At 36.7% G+C, this 13,891-nt stretch overlaps 1 long non-coding RNA gene across 1 annotated transcript; it reads left to right on the top strand.

Moving 5' to 3' along the window:
- Window positions 1-7,350: 7,350 nt before the first annotated feature.
- Window positions 7,351-13,720, top strand: LOC133272597 (uncharacterized). The gene is made up of 3 exons (XR_009744476.1): window positions 7,351-7,414; window positions 11,102-11,183; window positions 12,604-13,720. It is a non-coding gene; the product is annotated as an uncharacterized LOC133272597 (long non-coding RNA).
- The last annotated feature ends 171 nt before the right edge of the window (window positions 13,721-13,891 follow it).

Raw genomic sequence — 13,891 nt, 5'->3', positions numbered from 1 at the left:
CAAAACTTCCTAAGGGAAGCTTTAAGGAGCTACAGGTTGGGCAAAGAAGAGATTCAGAGCAGCCCTGCAGAGAAAGACTTGGGGGTGTTGGTTGATGAGAAAATGAACATGAGCTGGCAGTGTGCGCTTGCAGCCCAGAAAGCCAACCGTACCCTGGGCTGCATCAAAAGGAGCGTGACCAGCAGGTCGAAGGAGGTGATCCTGCCCCTTTACTCTGCTCTTGTGAGACCTCACCTGGAGTATTGTGTGCAGTTCTGGTGTCCTCAACATAAAAAGGACATGGAACTGTTGGAACAAGTCCAGAGAAGGGCCACGAGGATGATCAGGGGACTGGAGCACCTCCTGTATGAAGATAGGCTGAGAAAGTTGGGGCTGTTCAGCCTGGAGAAGAGAAGGCTGCATGGAGACCTCAGAGCAGCCTTCCAGTATCTGAAGGAGGCCTATAGGGATGCTGGAGAGGGAGTCTTCATTAGGGACTGTACTGATAGGACAAGGGGTAACGGGTTAAAGCTTAAACAGGGGAAGTTTAGATTGGATATAAGGAGGAAATTCTTTCCTGTTAGGGTGGTGAGGCAGTGGAATGGGTTGCCCAGGAAAGTTGTGAATGCTCCATCCCTGGCAGTGTTCAAGACTGGGTTGGACAAGGCCTTGGGTGATATGGTTTAGTGTGAGGTGTCCCTGCCCATGGCAGGGGGGTTGGAACTAGATGATCTTAAGGTCCTTTCCAACCCTAGCTATTCTATGATTCTATCTTGTAGTTTCTCTGTCTGTGCTTATGCAGTAAGGCCCAAGAAGACTTGCTTTCACTTCTGAGTGAATATCCCACGTCAGGACAAATCTATAAGTGCACCATCAACCACCTTCTGATAAAAAAAAAATAAAAATAGACACACTGGAAGGAAGAGATCTGAAATACACTTTAAAAAAAAAACAGGACTGAAAAAGAGCCCAGCTACTACCGAGTCAAAACTTCCCTTCCTCTTCCTGTTCCCACAGTGTAACATCTATAAATGCTGCTAATTATTTAAGAAATTGGCATACAATCTTCATATGACATCTGACAAAAATATAAAAATTAACAAAGTAGAGCAGAAATAAAAATGAGAAAAATATTTTTTGCTAAACTGAAGTTTTTAAGTAGCCCTACAACACTGCAATAATCATACACACACACACAAATAATAGAGATACACCATCTTCAAATTAAGTGATTTTTCTTTCATATTCAAAAACGTTCGCTATTGAAGATTCCTTATAGCTTTTTGTAATATTTTTGGAAAAAAAAAAACAGAAAATCCTTTCTACCTGCCTGTGTGTGCTTTCCAGTTGATAAGTATTTAGAATTATTATTTAAATTCTAACTAATGATTTGGCAAAGAGTGGAAAAATATTTTTTCCATAAGTATTTTGTAGCAGGCTGAATCAGCTCCACCATAATATTATTATTTGAGACAGGTCTACAAGTTGTGTGCTTTATTCAAAACTGGTGTGTAAAGTATTTTCTTCACTAGATAAAGACAGGCATGCAAATCAAGTTTCGCTAGCACCGGCATAACAAGCACAAAGAAATAAAATTACATGAAACATAGTCTATGGTAATCCTGATCCACCGTAAACCACTCCACCTTCAAAATGTTTCTTCATGTTGCCTGTCTTCATATGCAAAATAAAACCCAAACAAAAGCTGCATCACTAATATCTAGTTCTTTTTGATTATTTCAGGCTGATTTCAATGATAACTTCATTAGTTATATTCAGGATAGATAGAGCACATGGGATTTTACTTTATTTTTACTCCAGGGACACAGTGGCTTGTGTTTATTAGCCTCATTCTCATTAAAAATAATTTTTTTCATCCCCCATGATCAGGTGCAGACTTATCATGAAGTGGAATGAAGGAGAAAGACAGATCAATACAGAAACACTGACTGCTGTGATGCTTGCATTCCCAAGTTATGGAAAATAGCAGCTGTCATGGGCTCACTGAGACTGCCACTTGGATGGCTAACCTCATCAGTGAAAGGACCATCAACTTGTAACGAGGAAACAAATATAGAGAACATTTCTATTTTAAAGTAGACCTACTTAAGTGTTGAATGTTATGTCATAATTGCTATGAGACATGGATTGTTTTAAATAAATTAATACCTGATCAACAGAAGTTATTAAAACAGACTTAAAAATACAGTAGCTGTTCCCACATAGCTTGGCAACTGTACAACTGAGTACAATTGCTTCATGCTCTAAAGCTTTCCACCAAGACTAGAAGGAACTAGAAAATTTCAGGTTTATATAAATTTGTAATACGTAAGTTTGGTCACACAGTCCAAAAACCATTTCTACATCAATGAGGTCTTGCAAAGACTTTAGATACTTTAAAATGCTAAAAAAATCTGGAGCCTTTAGGAGAGAAAAAAGAGAGTTATAAGTGGGAAAAAAGCATATGAGGTAGATGTATACAAATATGATTCAAACCATCCACACATTAATGTTCTCTTCTATTACGAGGCTTAGCAGAAAAGAATAAATATTGAAGAAGTACAGTATCAGTGCATGTTTGTTTCTGAAATTATTTTAAAGCATGATAAATTTTGCATCGGTTTGTTTCAATATAATGATATAATAATAACAGATCCTAAAAGTACTATACAGGTTTGTTTTCTGATCTTGTATCCTGACTTCAAGTTACTCATGAAGTTCTGCTCTAATATTCTAGGAAGCATAGAAACAATTAAAATTACTCATTAATACAATACATAATAATGCAACAGTTGAGAAACTTTATGATTTGGATGAAGGTTAAAGCTATATATGTGTGTATATACTTGTTGCCTTGTGTTCAAGGTTCATTTTCATCAAGTCATACTCAAGACATAGATAGAACAGTACATGTATTATTTATATTAAAATAGGGTTTTTTTTCTTTAAACCTTCTTTAAAACCTGAAAATCTCAAAAGCTTCAAATTTTTCCCTCTGCAAGTTCTATAAGATTGTTTCCTGTTTCCTGCTCAACCTTATGGAATATCTTCAAATTAAAAGGAAAATAAGGTACATATATAGTTAAAAAGAAAAGAACGAAAAATCTCAGGCCATTTTTTGTCAAGACAAAGGTGACAGTAACAGAGAGATCTCCTGGGTTCTTCAAGAAGTAAAATAGTAAAATATTCACGCTCTGCTCATTTATCTGTCTTGTTCCTATATTCCTTTTGAGTAGCTATTTTGGAACCTTCACAGATCTTCATAAATTCTATCATTATATCCATGGACACAGTCTTAGCACAGCTCTGCCAGGGGGTATTCCAGTGCTAACAAAACAGCAAGGTTTCTCTCTCAGTAGAAGAAGTAAAATTAAAATGATTTCCACAAGCAAATATTCTGTATCAGTACCTTTGTTAATCTAGTAGCAATATACTATTATATATTATAATATTTAGATACAATATTTAGCTTTGTTAGAAAAGCAAAAACAGCATTTGCTGGTTAAAACATACAATTGTATAGAACAGACAGCTGTTACCACAGCATATATAGCCTCAATCCTCACCTCCTGCTTGCACAGCCCTCTGTTTCCTCTGCTGTTCCAATGGTGCTGAAGAATCTTGTATAACAGGGGCCTAAGAAGGAATAAAAAGGTCACAAGAGCAAGGGGACAACTAAAAGTAGGGTTAGGGGGAGAGAGAGTGTTTCTTCCCCCTGTTTCTCGATGGGTTTTTCTCAAGTCTCTCATTCTGACATCCCACTTATCTTCACGTAATCTTCCCCTCTGCCCATTCCTCAATGCATTAACATCCCAAAACTTCCTAAATTCCACAGTCTGACCAGCTTTCCCAGAATTTGCTAGCCTTCCCCTTATGCTTTCTTTTAGTACTCTAAAGTAACACTTTCTGCCAGCTCTCTCAGCACTACATTTCACTGACTTGCTGTGAAAGAAACCATGAGCCAGCTCTTGATCTGACTTGCTATACAGAGCAATAAGACCCATGTTCAGTACACTGAATACTGAATACACTCAGTATTATAAAATCCTTCTGTACTGAAGTTTGAAGAAGATTTTTATTTGGTGATAAAGTTCAGTTGCATCTGTTTAATCTGACATGTCTCTCTGTAGAACTCAGTTCACAGATTTATCGCGTCTGAAATACTGTGACATTTAAAAATACCATTTTCAGAAACTTCCCAGTGAAAAGTCAACCAGATCAATATTTAAAACTGCATAGAATGCTTAATTTCAAATACTGAAACCATTAAACAGTAATCAAGTGCTGTTCAACTTAGCTCTGAGGTGTTGTGTACTTTCAGTCCTTCTTTGAGACACCAGTATTATATTCATCAGAAGATCTTCCATCATTGTGTCTTGGAACCTGTTCTGAAGCTAAGGCTTCTTAGCTGTGGGCAGGAAGAGATAAAATTCATTAAGCCTGGTCAAATCCTGGCCATGATTAGCCCTAGAAAGAGGTAAAGGCATAAGACAGGGATGTAACGGTTACAAGGTCTTTTTGCCTGGGAAAGGTATAGATGCGTCCTGTTGACTAAGGAGTGAAAATGTGAGACAGTGGAAATACTGTTAAGGTTTATGTCAAGAATGTATATGCTGTCTGTGAAGCTCAAGAAGAAATGAGATGCAGGTTTGTTTACCACAAAAATCTGCAAAGTATTCATCAGAAGGAGGAGAAGGGATTTTTCAAACTGTCAGCAGAAGCCTCAAAAGACAGCGCCTAATGATATATGGAGTCATCAAGCCTAGTGGAAAAGCAAATGTACAGGACACAGCAATCTTATATATCAGTAAATGAAGCACATCCAAGCATCTTCCTTTGTACTGTGGCAAAGTATCACATAAATAAGTAAAATATCTTTGCTTAAAAATCAGTATCATCTGCATACAAACTGCCTATTGGTAATGACCCCAGATGATGAACCCACCCTCCTCCCTCTAAAGTATTTGAGAAAGCGCTAGCTGGAGGGGCTAAGTTCACTCCAGGGCATAGTTTAACAGTTTGTTAGTGCAAAGGATCACACTCTAAAGGTCAGCAGTAGTCTCCGGAATGATAAAATCTCTAGTACAGGCACAGTTATTCCAGACTCTTCTTACAGAGATGAGATCTCACTTGTCCCATCCCTGCCCCAACTCCACAGCCCCCACCCCTCTTCCCAAGAAACAAACTAGAAGAAGCTACTGCTGGAGTGGCTATTTTAAATTTGTCCCACTTCTACAGAGATGAACCATAGAGAGACTAGGCATGAACTGTGAGATGTGGGTGAGGGACCTACCAAGAAGGTAATGCAACTTTTATTTCTACCCTGTGCAAAAGTATTCTAGTATCAATAAATGTACATTTGTAAGGCCTTCAAAAGCCTCTGAAATAGGCTATTACAAAATATTACTGCTTTTTCCTATTTTTGCAGGCAGACCTAAGGCTTATACCTGAAAGTAGCTTCAAACTAAGATATAAAAATGTCAATCCAATTTTATTGCTGGGAGTAGCTTTATTTAGTTTGTTGGGAATGCAGAGAAGCTCTTCAGTGTTTTTTTCCAAAGGCAGTTTCAGGCACTGTATTGTCTTACCTATTTTCATTTTATGCAAATATTTAAATTTTATTTTTTTCAGATATTATTATACCGCAGTCAGATTAGAATGGCCCTATTACTTTTTACCTCATCATCATTCTATGATGTTCTAGCACTGTAGTTTGTGATACTGTAAAAGAAGCAGTATTTAGGATTCAGGTGATAAAAACTGGATCATCTCCAAGAGATCCTTTTAGGCCCGTTTCATACTTACTGGCTTGTTATTCTTCAAAGGTCATTTCAGATTCAAGTAGTACTCTGTTCACATCATGTTTAACAAAAGAAGAGCAATATTAAAGTAATTCTGTTACCCTTGAAGCACAGTACAGAAAGCGAGGAAGGAATGAAAAAGGAAAGGAAAAGGGAAACCAAAAATCAAAACACTGCTGAAACCTTCATTCCTAGCTTTAAAGAAAAAAAATATTATCTCAAATTCTCAACAATGACTTGCAGACAGCTTGCTTGGATTGCAGTATAGCAGAAAGCACTACATGACTAAGTCATTTAAATGTGCATGTATTATTTATCTTTTCCAGTCGCAGGTCAAATGCTTGCTTCTGAGAGCCAAAAATTAGTAAGCAAGCTTATTTATTGTAACAAGATAAAAGTTAGCTACTTTGTGTCTCAAGTTGCTAGGTAAGCAGAAAAATAGAATGCAAATTTTACCTATAACCCATGATTTTTTAATGGACTCAGTGAGACACAAATGAAGAATGCCCAGAGCTTCTCTGTGGAACTCAGATCTCTCCTTGGAGGTAACAACCTGCTAATAAAAATCTGGCTTGATTGTCTCACAAGATTCCATAGTTTTATTAACTTCAGATCCAACAAATTGCAACTGAGCTCTGAAAACTAAATTAGGATTTTTTCCAGTCTTCTAATACTGCTTCAAAAGCCCTCATCTATGGCCTTGTCTACACCCAAAATGATTTCAGGTGACCCAGTCAACTTTACAAGTCACTGATTGAGAGAAGAACACAAGTATTCCAGAGTGCTATTCATCCAGGGTATTTTGTTCAAAGGGCATATCCTATGTTACAGGAGGGGGAAAATGACATGCAAACAGAATATATTTATTTTGTAAATGAAGTTATCACATGTGCATAGAGTTTGTATAATGCCTCATTCACTATGCTAGAGATTCCTGTTCAAGCATGCAGTGTAGAATAAAACTACTGTCACAGAAGCAAAGGTGGGACTCATACTGTGATTACATGCAAAAGGGGCTTAAAGCCATAAGAAACACAAGAAACAATCTGAATTTCACCTCATGATATCTCCAATGACTGGACTACAAAATGTAAAGACAGGTCTGCTTTCTTCCCAGTCAGTAGTGCTTGATGTTTCTAAACCTGAACACTTTCCTTAAAAGAATTGTTTAGAGAATTTGACCCGTATTCACAAATTGTTTCAAGATGGTGCAGTGATTTTCCTACTTCTTGCAAATACTGAGTCTTATACATACTGATGCATACCTCTGCTTGCTTTTATTGTTAGAGCAAAAGAAAACATGTATACTTCTTTGAATTTCAAAATCAGAAAACAAACATTCACACCCTCCCATCTCCATAGAGAAATGTATCTCTTATTCATTCTATTCCTCCAAAGAAAAAGCTATGAGGAGGTGGGGGGAAAGATGTCTGTCTGTAATGTTCTTTCTGTGTCGTGGCGTTTTGTTTTTGGTGTTTTTTTTTTTGTTTGTTTTGCTTGTTGTTTGTGGTGGTTTTTTTTGTTTTGTTTTTTTTCTTCCTTGTATTAATGTAATTCTGATCATAATTACACCAAAGAAAAAGAAAACAAAAAGCCCCAGAATCTCAGGAGGGAGAGGATGTGTGCTTTCAAAGGTCAGAATTAAACAATTTTCACAAAACAGTATTTTAAAGAATGAATGATATTTTAACAGCAGAAAAAATCAGCATAATGGAACTGTCAGTTCTAAAAGATGAAACAGTGAAGGAAATGGATTTGCCTCTAAAGCTCCTTTCTTGAGCAGGTGTGGGGCTACCGACTGAACTGTCTGCACTTCTCAGGCTTAGGGAGCAGTGCAGTCTCTCAGAGAATGAATGCTAAGATCATTTTATTGTATAAATTCCTGTCTGAGATGCCCTGCTGGTGTATTAAATGATCACCACAGCTTTTATACCTGTACAGATTTTACAGTAGATTGAGAACTTTAATGAAAAAACCATGAATCACGCGAACAATTTCAATCTAATTTCCCTCTGGGTGTTACAGGCAGTAATTCTTATTGATCTTTATGGGGTTTTTTTAATCATTAAATTAACAGCATTAATCAAATGTTAGTCATTAATATTTCTCATAATACTGCAGAGAATAGCAATTCACCAATGCTACAGGCTTCTGTGATTTCATTCAGTCTCACAGACTTAATGGATGTGATTAAATTATTTTATGCAGGGTAAACATTTGAAGTGTTTCTTTTCTTGCTCCTGTCCCAACCTAAGCAAATAAACTGACTGCCAGCATCAGTCTCATGCTTCTCATGTGAAACCTATTGTGAACTTTCAAAGCCCAGTACTGTAAGAGAGAACCTGGTGTACTTCTAAATAAATTCACAGATTAATTTGCTTAATAGGTTTGAACAATTGAGGTTATGGCCCCAGTCATTTTGTCTACAAAGTATTCTGTGGGAAATTAAATGCAAGTAGAACAAAATCTTTCTTTCGTTTTTCTTTCCCATTGCTTAAAATGTCTCTCCAGAATAAAGTATTTTTCCCACATCCATTTTCACTACACAAATGTTTTTTCTTTTTTGGAATTTGAAGGGAATTTCCAGGAAATAAATTGACATCACTTATAAGTTGTACTTTTGTAATAAAAGGTTGGCTTTCTAGAATGAGGAAATAATCCAGCACAACTGATTGTGGCTTGGTTGCAGAACTATTTATTTAGCATTGCTTTCTTTCACATGCATCTGGTGTTGCCAAATCCCTGATGAGACTTCCGTCTGGATGTGTATGCACTGTCTGAAAATCTCCTTCAAAGGATTATTAAAAGCCTTTACCTATCAATCCTTAAAATCCTTAACTCCTTAAAAGCCTTTTATTTTATGTCTAAATTAACTATTCAATACCATATTGTCAATGACAAATCCAGGCGTGGACACCAACAGTATTTCAGGGTTTGGCTTCCTATCCTAGTATCTCATACAACAAGCTCCTGACATGTGCATACTCACTCTCTTCACTTGTGTGCCACTGCACAGCTTTGAAATACAGAACATTTGATCTAGTTGGAGAAAGCTGAACAGCAGGTTGTTAAAGAACGTATTTCAGGACTACCTCTAGGTTATGAGGAATGCACTTTTAGACTTCGGTGTCTGCTCAGATCCAACTTCTCCCACAATATTTTGAAGAAATATTAAGTGCTTCCAAGTCAGTGGTAAAAGTAACACTTTCAAAGTTACACAATATGAGCACTTCCTCAGAGTTCTCAGGCAAAAATGTTTACACTTTGTAACTTGAAATTTGTCACTCAGTTATTGCCGCATAATGCACTGCAGAATAATAGATTTTTTCTAAATCGGTTATTCAACTGAAATTTTAATTTCAAACGAGTTTATGGAAACCACATACCAGGATTCTCAGCAGCTTTTTAAACTTCAGATGTGATACAGCACATCCATTGCTGAAGACATGCTTAAAAGCAGCTAAAGATTAAAGGTGAAGTTCTGCACATCTGTATCAATAATGGGAGTTTCCGAAGGGTGCTGTGCGTTACGCTTCTGTTGATGTTGTAAAATGCATGCCCTACTTTCAGTAACATGGATGAGATGGTGGTAACTTGCCTGCAGCTGTGGCAGAGGGATACACCACAGTGACAATTTTTCTTGTTGAGTGTTTCCAAAGGACAGTTGCTTTTTACTCCCAGATCAACCACCTGAAAGACCTCATGAAAGCAGTGAGAACCCAAGACATGGTGCTAATGAGCCCTGTCCCACATCTCTTGTGCCTCACAATGACTTCCTGTACACGTTAACTTCTATGAGGGTATGAACAAATTTACTAAGATAGGCCTGTCCTGCCTAACCAGGCTAGCAACCAGAGGATATGACAAGAGTAAAATTCTCCTTTTTGCAGAATTACTTGGTTGATTTTCTTGTTAATTCAGTTCCTAGGGATGAGAACATACTGTCACATTTATTCTTGATTAGGTTCCCTATTTTCACATCTGCCAGAGCATAGATTGGCTGAGGTCACACAAAGAATCAGCCCGTGAACAGAACCCCCAGGATGGAGCGGATAGAAATAATTTTCCAGTATTAGATACATCTAAAGAACTGAACTAATGAGAGCAGCAAGACTCCTCCACCTGAAAAGTCTGGATGTAGACAAATGCCCTCCACCTAACTAAACCAAAGAAGAGGAACATTCAGGGAAAACAGGTGTGGTGGAGCTGAGCTTGGTGGAGGCAAACTTGTGTTATGAAGCTGCAGATGTTCACACTAAATCGTGTTTGGTGAGCAAGTTATTACCGGCACTGATAAGAAATGTTTCCATGAGCATGCTGGCAGTGAGTGAAGACGGACAATATTGGACTTTCTCTCACAGAAAGGGAAAGCTATTGATAAGTAATGGCTGGAAAGCCAAGAGCGCTTTTTATTTTTGTCAAAACTTTCTCTAATAAAGACCTGTGAAGAGAGGGTTAGCACAGCTAATAGCAGATGCCACTTCTGACTAAAATGTTAAAGAATGGTACTTAGTGATTTTCTACTGAAATGGGCCTTATGAACTTATGACAGGGCTCTTAAAACTAGGAGCAGAAATGCTGTGAGAAAAATGAGAACTGAAGGAGGTGAGGCACTGAAATCAGAGGATTACATTGAGTTCTTCAAGTCAGTAGAAGTATTCAAGGGTTTCATCTAACTACGTTTATGTCTGCATAACTTCAGGACTTAACCTCAAATATATAATGTAAGCTGAACACAGGATGCACATATATAATGGCCTGTAACAACACAGAAAACTTTACGCATGAATTCTGCTTTTTTGTTTTGTTTTGTTTGATTTTTTATGCTTCCTCTCCTTTTAAAGTGATGCAGTAAAATTTCTTTGTTGCATGTAATGTAAAATTTTTGCCTGTCTTCCTAGATCTGAAAATTCTCCAAAACCTGAGCTTGCAGTCAAAGATTTCAAGATGTGCCCATTCAAATAAAGCTGTGCAATAAAGCAAAGAAATTCCTGCAAATGAAGATCAAAATGCAATTAGTGATAGGGTTCATCTCATTAACATTTACGCATTTATAAACTAGACTTCTATAACTGCAGTAGCCTCCCTGACACCATAAACAGCTTCATTTACAATCAGTGGAGAAAAAAAAAAGCATTTCTTGGGTACAAATAATCTGGCTTCTTTTACATATATCATTAGGATGAGAGAAATTCTGTTGCAGAGTTGGCCCTTGTTTTACTGTTGCCTATAAAGTGAAGGTGGAATGATTAGTATTTGTCTGATAAATGCCATCCTAAGTTTTAATGCAAAAACATTGTTGTCTGCCTGAAAATAAGCAGATGCAACAACCAACTCTTTCTTCATTGTGCCAGAAGATGCATCCATGAATTTAGGCTTTTTTGGTTCAGAAGCGGCAGTAGAGTAACAAAATGAATAATCAGAGTCAGTTTATCCCACATTTTAAAAGGTAAATTCAGTTAAAATTATCTGTACCAAACTCTTGTATTTTATTGTGGGATCCAGAGGCTCATATTAAATATTTGTTTCCCACTTCACCTTCATCTAGGCTGATATGAAACAGATGCTAAAATCTGTTTCTGAACAGCTATGAGCTTTGAGAAAGTTCAGATCTGCCCTTCACTCTCATAATTTTCATGTACAGTATTATTTCTAGGATTTTGCTTAAGTGATTTCTGTGCTTTTTTTCTTGATTGTCCCAGCTCTTGGAAGAAAGATAAATAAGCCCCATATGATTTGCTTTAAACTGATAAGCATGTACTAAGATTAATTTTCCTTTCATACATTTGCTAATAAGGAGACATTAGTAATCAGAAGATAGTTCCATTAAGCATTTGATTCATACTGGATTGAGATATAGCATTACATTTTTCTAGCAGCCTTGTTCAACAAATCTTAATGAAGGATTGATTTTGATGCTACCTTTAATGAATACATGAATGAAAATATTAAGTCTTACAGTAAAGCTTATCTGAGACTCGGAAAATAATTGAAAATCTTAAGGTGACAGACTGAGACAAAACTACTCAAAAGTAATCAAGCTACTAAAAATACCAGGCTGTAAATACAGCTATCAAATATTGATTGAGTGTTTGCACAAAAGAAACAGAAGTGAATATTTGTTTCAAAATTAATAAGGACATATTCCAGAAAGATTGGTTGTTCTCCCTCACACCTTGTACATACTCAGGAGATCTCAATAAAGCCAAAAATACATCTAACAAGTACAGATGCTGCTGCTTACGTGATAACCTGTTCAACTTGGGCAGCATCTACTTTTCCTGAGTAGCTTTAGACAATGTGGAATGAGAAAAGACAATTGGAAGTGGCACCACAATTTAACTATCAAGATAGAAGTTTTTTACATAACTAAAGCAAAAATAATTAAAAATACTTTGTTTCTATGTGCTTTTGTTAGAAGACATACGGTGATTTAAGTATCAAACCTGAAAATGTCAGAGATAAGATGTATTTGCCAGCTTGAGTGAATTTTTTTCCTTCTGTAATAAAAAGTCTTGACAAATCATACTTGCAAATTTTTCATCTGTAACTATTTCATTGTCATGTACTATGACCTAAAAAGTTCTACTGACCTGATGGGGTTTTATCTTTTGAGGTCAAACAATGATATTGCAGCAATCCATTAGGGTGAGCTGTGTAGAGAGAAAACTGTTAATAGAGCTGAAATGGTTTCCTTTGCTGTGAACCAGGTAGGTCTAATCTAGCATGGCAGCAGTGAAAGAAATATCTAAGTGAAGAATCGTGAAGAATCAACTTTTACTTCCCACTTTTTTTAAACTTTTTTCCTCCCTCCCCTCTTTAGCCTAATGGACCTAATGGACCTATACACTTACTGAGTCTGGAGAATAGCACAATAGACTCTGAAAACAGAGCCTTTGAAATCCTTATTTGTTACTATATGCACATAGCACTTTGGAAATCCATGCAAACATCTATTAATTTTTACAGTAAACAGTATAGAATATTTCAAGCTGGATAAAAGACAATTTATTTCTTGCTATTTTTTCTGTTGATAATTTTATACTTTGTATTATCTTTCATTCTTTGCTCCCATGTCCATTTATTTCTTCTCTTGCTCTAAATAAAAGTGCCGAAAAGATGAAAATATCTCTACTCAGATATTTGATTCCACTCAGATTGTTGCTTTCAATTCTAGAAGACGAAGTCATATTGAAAACATTTTTCAACAATTGCACTGTTTCTCTCCCCCTGCCAAAGTTGAAATCTAAAGATAGTAGACTGACTGTAGTAAGAAGCTATGTAACTTTCATATTACCCAATCTAGCAGATAAAAAGAAACCTTTTTTTTTTTTTCATTTAGTGCTTCAACACATGGCTCGCCTGAATGCATGACTGTAAGAAAGTTTTATTTTCTTGTGTAGAAATGTCACATTCAGTCTCTGCCCAGTTCCACTTCATCCGGTATTTAATGAGAAAGGGAAGTAAAGCTTAGAGTTTGGCCATGAAAATCAAATAAAATGCTCACATAACTTGTAAAATAACTTGACTTCTCCTGGTGAAATCAGAAAACTTTTAATGAGAAGAAAAAAAAAAAAGTACTGCATCTCTCCAAAGATACTTTTTTTTTTGAGAATCACCATCCAGCAGCCTATGCTTACTGCTGACACTGCTGTAACAGCAGAGACCTTGAAGGTCCCCAGAGCCTTCAATCTGAACACATTGGCTGTCCCTGCCTCTACCCACCCTTTAGCCTTAGTTCACACCTTTTCATGAAAATATAGTACGAGTTCTTATGTAGCACTGTAATCGTTTCTAGTCACTTTCTTTCCCATCCTGCTTGGAAGATGGGCATGGATGGGTTATACAATTCAATGCTGCAAAGAGGTTTTAATGGCACTGAGTCCTCATTCTCATATCTGAACCTGTCATCCTACTGTTTTTGTTTCTTCCCTCCTTCAAGCTCTCTGTTTCATTTACTTTAAAAAAGTAGTCGCTGTATTTAATACTTTTGTTTTGCCAGGACTGGCATGCTCACTGAGGCTCCTAGTATGTGCTATTTTTAAGAATGAAAGGTGACAATAGCTTTGTTAGTGCAATGACAGTCTTCTTTTTCCACTTCCTCTGGGAAC

The sequence above is a fragment of the Pezoporus flaviventris genome, unplaced genomic scaffold, assembly GCF_033815535.1.
Source record: "Pezoporus flaviventris isolate CSIRO_AGI_PZ_B2104156 unplaced genomic scaffold, CSIRO_AGI_Pfla_v1 ptg000030l, whole genome shotgun sequence".
NCBI lineage: Eukaryota > Metazoa > Chordata > Aves > Psittaciformes > Psittacidae > Pezoporus > Pezoporus flaviventris.
This window is presented reverse-complemented; position numbering and strand designations above follow the sequence as displayed.